This window comes from Giraffa tippelskirchi, chromosome 10 (assembly GCF_054371585.1).
Source record: "Giraffa tippelskirchi isolate mGirTip1 chromosome 10, T2T-mGirTip1v1.2.pri, whole genome shotgun sequence".
NCBI classification, from domain to species: domain Eukaryota; kingdom Metazoa; phylum Chordata; class Mammalia; order Artiodactyla; family Giraffidae; genus Giraffa; species Giraffa tippelskirchi.
The window spans coordinates 18,740,438-18,747,851 of NC_137284.1; the positions used below are offsets into that span (position 1 = coordinate 18,740,438).

The window sequence follows — 7,414 nt, forward strand, 5'->3', positions numbered from 1 at the left end:
GTGACTCCATGGACTGTAACCCTCCAGGCTCCTCTGCCTGTGGGATTCTCTAGGCAAGAATACTGGAGTGGGTTGCCATACCCTCCTCCAGGGCATCTTCCTGACCCAGGGGTCGAACGCATGTCTCATATGTCTCCTGCATTGGCAGGCAGGTTCTTTACAACTAGCGTCACCTGGGAAGCCCCTTGACTTCCTTAATACCTATACTTTATCGTAACAGCAATAGCTAGCCTTTGTGATCCGTCATGTGTGTGCTCTGTCATGTCTGACTCTTTGTGACCCCGTGGACTCTAGCCCACTAGGCTCTTCTGTCCAAGGGATTCTCCAGGCAAGAATACTAGAGTGGGTTGCCATGCCCTTCTCACTTCCTTAGGTGTGAGCCTATTTGGAGTTTAACAAACACCCTCTTCATAGAAACAATGTTCTAAAGTAGACTGGATTCCTTGGCCCAGCGGTCCCCACACTTTTTGGCACCAGGAACTGGTTTCATGGAAGGCAATTTTTCCACAGGTTGGGGTGAGGCAGGGATGGTATGGGAATGATTAAATCTCATTACCTTTATCACGTGCTTTATTTCTATTGTTATTACATCAGCTCCACTGCAGATCATCAGGCATTAAATCCTGGAGGTTGGATTAGCCCATCCACAGAATTTTGTTTAACTTGGAACGTGGTTGAAATACTATGTGGTGGTGGTGGTTTAGTCCTTAAGTCTTGTCCAACTCTTTGTGACCCCATTGACTGTAGCCCAAAGGCTCCTCTGTCCACAGGATTTCCTAGGCAAGAATACTGGAGCGGGTTGCCATTTCCTCTACTGAAATACTAATGTTTACAATTTTACATATAATAGAAAACACCCATGTCATTGTATCAATAAACTCATTAGCAATTCAATAATTAAAGCTTTAAAAATGTAAAATCAAAACTACTCTGTAAGTTGGTATTTAATAAAAATCAGATTTCTTTAGAGGACAATATATTGATGCAAATCATGGCTCTTCTGGACCCTGGAAGGTTGTCATGGTTTGAAAGTTTGATGGTACAGGTTTCTTTTTGTCTAATTTAGCTCTAAAGTTATGGATTTCTATTTAATTGACACATCTGTATTACTTAGATTTACACTCATCTATGGAATACCAGTGACCCTGGACCAGCGCCAGGGCTAGGAGCACCAATCCCTATGCAATCGAAAATCCATCTGTACCTCTGCAGGTGGCCTTCTATATCCCTTCTGTATCCTTCTGATTCCCTTCTGTATCCCAGGTTCTGCATCTGTGGGCTCAGCCAGCTGTGATAGCACAGTACTCTAGTACTATTTAATGAAAAAAAATCCACGTATAAGTTCAGTTCAGTTCAGTTCTGATCAGTCTCTCAGTCATGTCTGACTCTTTGCGACCCCATGAACCGCAGCATGCCAGGCCTCCCTGTCCATCACCAACTCCCAGAGTCCGCCCAAACCCATGTCCATCGAGTCGGTGATGCCATCTAACCATCTCATCCTCTGTCGTCCCCTTCTCCTCCTGCCCTCAATATTTCCCAGCATCAGGGTCTTTTCCAATGAGTCAGCTCTTCACATCAGGTGGCCAAAGTATTGGAGTTTCAGCTTCAACATCAGTCCTTCCAATGAACACCCAGGACTGATCTCCTTTAGGATGGACTGGTTGGATCTCCTTGGAGTCCAAGGGACTCTCAAGAGTCTTCTCCAACACCACAGTTCAAAAGCATCAATTCTGCAGCGCTCAGCTTTCTTTATAGTCAAGCTCTCACATCCATACATGACCACTGGAAAAACCACAGCCTTGACTAGATGGACCTTTGTTTGCAAAGTAATGTCTCTGCTTTTTAATATGCTATCTAGGTTGGTCATAACTTTCCTTCCAAGGAGTAAGTGTCTTTTAATTTCACGGCTGCAATCACCATCTGCAGTGATTTTGGACCTGCGCAGTTCAAACCCATGTTGTTCCAGGGTCAACTGTAATTAGAATGATGTTTAATAAGGAGATTGTGAAAGACTAGAAAAAAGGGAAGAAAAGAAAAGGATGGAATTTCCTAGAAAACTCAAATTAAAAAAAATTTTAATGAGCCAAAGAGAAATGTGTGCAAACATGGAAACCAGTGTACCTGAAGTAGAATGAACTGAGTTCTGAAGAGTGAAAAACAGAAAGGAGAATTTTTCAAATGCATAATATCCCTAAGGGGAAGAGGATGATGGTAGGGAAGGTCGCAGTTCCCTAGGTCACCTCTAGGTGGCAGTGTCAACCCTGAGCAGTTCGGCTGTTCTGTGACTTGGGGAAAAGAAGGCTAGTTTCAGCCAGATTTTCTTTTGTATGGTGTTGTCTGAACTCAGGTAGAGTCTTACATTAATTAAGCACATTAACGTATTAGCAAGACTGATTCCCCTTATTGATTTTGCTGGAATGAAATACAACCCTTCAAAACCATTTTCTTGGGACTTGCCTGGTGGCCCAGTGGCTAAGACTCTGAGAGCCCAGGGCCGGGGGCCTGGATTCATTGGTCAGGGAACTAGATCCCACATGCTGCAGCTAAGCATTCTCATGCTGCAACTAAAGATCCTGCATGCCACAACTAAGACTGGGCATAGCCAAAAAACAAAACAGTAGACCTAAAAAAAAATTGTGTACTAGGACCCCAGCACTTGGCTGTTCCCAGGGAGTCAATAGTAGGAGATTAAAAAAACATGGAAAGGCTCTCCTGGTGCCTCTTTCCTCCACTCAACAAGAGAATCCTGAAAAGAACCCATCTCCAGCTTAGTCAAGACCCACAAAAGCCATATTCCAGGTTGGCACATCATCTCTGAGTTACTCAAAGTGGCCTTGTGCCATCAATGGTGTGAAGAGTGTCAAGGCCACTACCACGGTTCACTGGAGGCTCTTTCAAGGCTACTTGCTCTTCCCTCGATTCACTTGGGTAGAATCTGTCTATGTGCTTGTGTTTAGCTGCTCAGTCATGTCCAACTCTTTGTGACCCCATGGACTGTAGCCTGCCAGGCTCCTCTGTTCATGGGATTCTCCAGGCAAGAATACTGGAGTGGGTAGCCATTCCCTTCTCCAGGGGATCTTCCCAACCCAGGGATCGAACTCAGGTCTCCTGCATTGCAGGCAGATTCTTTACCATCTGAGCCACCAGGGAAGCCCAGAATCTGCCTGTGGGGAGGACATTTCCTATATCCTAATGTGGGGTTGCATGCATGACCTTGGACACACCAGGCTCCATCATCACCCTGCCCACAGCTCCACAACCCTAACAGGAGGCTCTGACCGCCTCTGCCCTGGTTCACACCCACCCCTTTTTACAGGCTCTGCGTGGATATCGCCTCCTCAGGAGCTTTCTTTCCCTCTTTTCTGTGAATTACCCTCATCTTAGGACTTGCCACAGCATATTGAATGACCAGTATGTTTTCCCCTGTAGTAATAACCCCCTCTCCCTGGAAGACTGGTGATTCTAAAGCTAAAAAATCTGTCTCCTCTCTCCTTCCCCTGTGCGCATGGGAAGCATTCAGCAACTGTTTATTGACTAAGTGGATAAAGCGAGTCCCCCTTGACCACACTAATGTCCATTGGCACTTCTACCCCCAATGTGGTTTTCACAGTTAAGTGGTTTCCTTGGCACCTGAGCGCCCTCTTCTGTCCGAGCAGAAGTGTGCTCTGCTCTGAGCCTGGTCCTCCAGTGAGTGGTCGCAGAGTCGGTTCTCAGACACCTCTGCTCCAAGTGACTCCCTCCCATCAGAGACCTGTCCCAAGGGTGTGGTAGGGTGTCTCTGTGTCCAATACAATGCTCAAAAACACAGCTAATCACATCCTGTTAGAGCGGAAGGGACCTTAGAGATCATCCAGCCACAAATAAGAGAATTGCATCCCAGAGAGGTTCAGTCCCCTTCCTAAGGTCACACAGCAAGCCTGCTGGCAGACTACAGCTGGAAACTCCATCTTGTACCCCTGCCATTTTCCTGTTGCAAAGTGCTGTTGTGTACGATTCCTGATGCGTGGGCTCCTGAGAGCCTGCTCCTGGAATTATGTGAGCAAAAGTGGTACAGTCTTATAAATGGGCTAAACAAATATATATGACAGCTTACTCATCTCAGAGCAGCTTTCTTTAGGAGGAGCTTACCGTATTTAATAAGGTGCTTGTAAACAGGAACAATTTGGTTAGTTTCTCCAGCTCACAGTTAGCATTTATACGTGACCCATTTCATCTGTAATCTGCTTTTACAAGGCACTGGTGAGCCTTTGATGGCAGCAATGAATGACCCAGACGGCTTCATCCCAAATGTTCAAACCGAGTTGAAAATTTGGGAGAATCTAAGGTATTCATCTCCATAAAAAAAATCCAAACACATTGACTCAAATTGCTTTTCTCCATCCAGATACATTAACTTTTTCTTCCTTTTCCCTTTCTTTCTTTTGCATTTCGCCATTATCATGTTCTGGTTATGGCCCACATCTGGAGCACGGCAGCTGTCCTGTAATGTGCAAGCTGCGGTGTGTAATTTGGAGAACTTGAATACAAATATCTGTTAATTAAAAAAAATACAGAAGCATGTTTGTCAGCTTGTAATTATGTAAAGAAGAACACCAACTCCCAAACTAATTTAAAAAGCAAAATGAAAATAACTTTACCAGTGGCTTTGCAGAATCCAACAACTCTGCATTTAGGCATTACGTGTCTTCCAAGTATCCCAGCTTCCTTTGCCAACATCCATGAAGTTGTCTCTGGGGAAAGCAGGTGGGCCCAATAGCATACTCAGGAAAGGGGGGCCTGAACTGACAGGTCACTCGATTCTGTTACTTGCCCCTTATGGTAAGTGGAGGGCAGGGTTTCTCAACCTCAGCGCTATTGATACATGGGGCTGGACTCTCTGCAGTGATGGGTTGCCCTATGTATTATAGGATGTTCAGCAGCATCTCCACCTCTGCTCCCTAGAGGTCAATAACACCCACCCATTCCTCAGTGGTGACAGACAAAATGGCCCCAGACTTTGCCAAATACCCCTGGAGAAGGACTGGGGAAGAAATCGCCCTTAGCTGAAAAGCAGTCGTTTTTCATTTGCTGTTTAATATGAACAGCACAGGACTTGGCCTCAGAAGACTCGTGTTGCCGTGGACACTTCATTCCAATTATATGACCCTGGCTGAATCTCCAGGCTTTTCTCAACACCGGCTTCCCCATCTCTATGATGATGGGTTTCTGTGAAGGTCAAGTGGGATGTGGAAGGTTTTCAGATGTAGAAAAGGGCATCGTGAAGGCAGTTTTTAAATCATTGCTGTTATTATTGTCATGAGATGACTCCTGAGGTGAAGCTTTGGAGGAGGCCAAGGAGCAGTTTTGCGCAGTGGGAAGTGATTCCCTGTGAGGACTTTGGCCTGGTTAGCACAGAGCACAGCCTTGACCTTGACCTGTTAGCAGAGAGCTCTCACACTCTCTGAGGCCGGGGAAGCAGGTTGGGCTCGTGCTGTTCTTTGGTGTTTCTGTGGGCATCATTGAAAGAGCACTGGGCAAAGAAAAATTGCTGAGGAGCAAATGATGAAGCTGGAATAATTTTACAAACACCAGAGGAAGGGCTGAAAGAGGGACTCCAGGCCCCTCCCCATGTCCTCCCTCCTCCCTGTAACAGGCTGTTGTTGTTCAGTCACTCAGTCGTGTCCAACTCTTTATGACCCCATGGACTGGAGCTCACCAGGCTTCCCTGTCCCTCACCATTTCCCAGAGTTTGCTCAAACTCATGTCTGATGAGTCAATGATGCCATCCAACCAGCAGTCACCTCCTCCTTCTCTGTAACAGATTAAGAGGTGTTTGAACTACTCAGGCTGCTGTGAGGTTATGCAAACACCAGGCTTCAGGTCAGAGAATGTCTCAGAACCTTTACTAATGGTCTTTTAACAGTAGCGAGATTGTCAGCTGTCCGGGAGGATAAGACAGGCAGGTGGATGGATGAGATAACCACACAAGGGCCTTTCCAGCTCAAGAATTCTAGGATTCTGGGTTCAAAGCTAGGCATTCTGGAACCCAGACCCTCCCTTAATTCATCCACAGATTTCTGGGGGAGACAATGATCTGGCAGCAGCTGCCACTCACTAGGAACAACTCTGTGCAGGAAGAAAGTGTACTAAGCCCTTTAGGTTTATCATTTCATTTAACCTTCCAGACAAGCATGATTCCCATTTCCAAATGGGAAAGCTGAGATGTTTACAGATGAAGTAATGTTAACGCAAGGGCTTCCCTGACGGTGCAGTGGTAAAGAATCCGCCTGCCAATGCAGGAGACATGGATTTGAGCCCAGGATCGGGAAGATCCCCTGAAGGAGGGCGTGGCAACCCACTCCAGTATTCTTGCCTGAAAATTCCCATGGACAGAGGAACCTAGTGGACTTCAGTCCATGGGTTTGCAAAGAATAGGACACAACTGAGCAACTAAACATCAGCAATGTAACGCAAAGCAGGGATGCGCTATTTGTGTGAGCAAACCCATCAGCATCTCATCCAGGTCGATGAGGGGAAGGGTCTGTGGCAGGCAGCGGACTCCAAGTTCACAGGCACCTGGGCTAGGAGGGCCAAAGGGCTGCCACTCACAGATGGAATCGGTAGGTCCCAGCCTAGCCCAGCTCCTCTGCTGAGCACATGGCCCTGTGACTAAGCTTTGAAGGCCAAGCATTACAGGAGGGTTTAGGAGGATACCGTAATGTTGAAAATAAAAAATAAAATAAAGACAGGAGAGAGAAGTTGACAGCTTGACTAGAGTACACACAATCAATACACCCGCGATAACAATTTCTGCACAACAGTGCCTTGCTTACCCAGACCCCCAGGAGACGCGGCTGCTCTGACAATCGGCAGGAATTCTGACTCACTACAGATCTTTCCATCTCCTGCCTGCTTTTTCATTTTACTTTATTAAATATTAAACCCTGTAAACACTTTCATTTGTCTGTGCTGTATTGTTAGTCAAATTACCCTTCTGTAACAGGGACTATTAAGTCACTTCAGATGTGTCCAACTCTTTGCGACCCCATGGACTGTAGCCTGCCAGGCTCCTCTGTCCTGGGAGAGGAATTTTCCAGGCAAGAATACTGGGATGAGTTGCCATGCCCTCCTCCAGGGGATCTTCCTGACCCAGGGATCAAACCCCATGTCTCTTGTGTCTTCTGCATTGGCATGCAGGTTTCTCACCACTAGCACCACCTGGGAAGCCCTTTCAAATCATATTGGTATCTCTTCCCCAGGGCATTACAGAACCCCATGGCAGGATCAAACAAGGATGGACCTGAACTGCTGATAAGATTCCTGAGTTTTTTTTTCAGCCCCTTACATCAGCTAACCACATATATCTATCCAAGTCAAATAGTTTTCTTTCCAAGCAAACAGCATAAATGTGCCTTGAAGACCCCCACCTTACTTC

General features: G+C 46.3%; 1 long non-coding RNA gene across 2 annotated transcripts; it reads right to left on the reverse strand.

The window, feature by feature from the left end:
- Nucleotides 1–552: 552 nt before the first annotated feature.
- On the reverse strand, nt 553–6,003 carry LOC145524271 (uncharacterized). 2 transcript variants are annotated; one of them, XR_014067370.1, is made up of 4 exons: nt 4,638–6,003; nt 4,129–4,531; nt 1,205–1,312; nt 553–789 (listed from the first exon to the last, which is right to left on the reverse strand). It is a non-coding gene; the product is annotated as an uncharacterized LOC145524271 (long non-coding RNA). The 2 variants fall into 2 exon arrangements; XR_014067371.1 differs by having other exon boundaries at nt 553–822.
- Between the last annotated feature and the right edge of the window lie 1,411 nt (nt 6,004–7,414).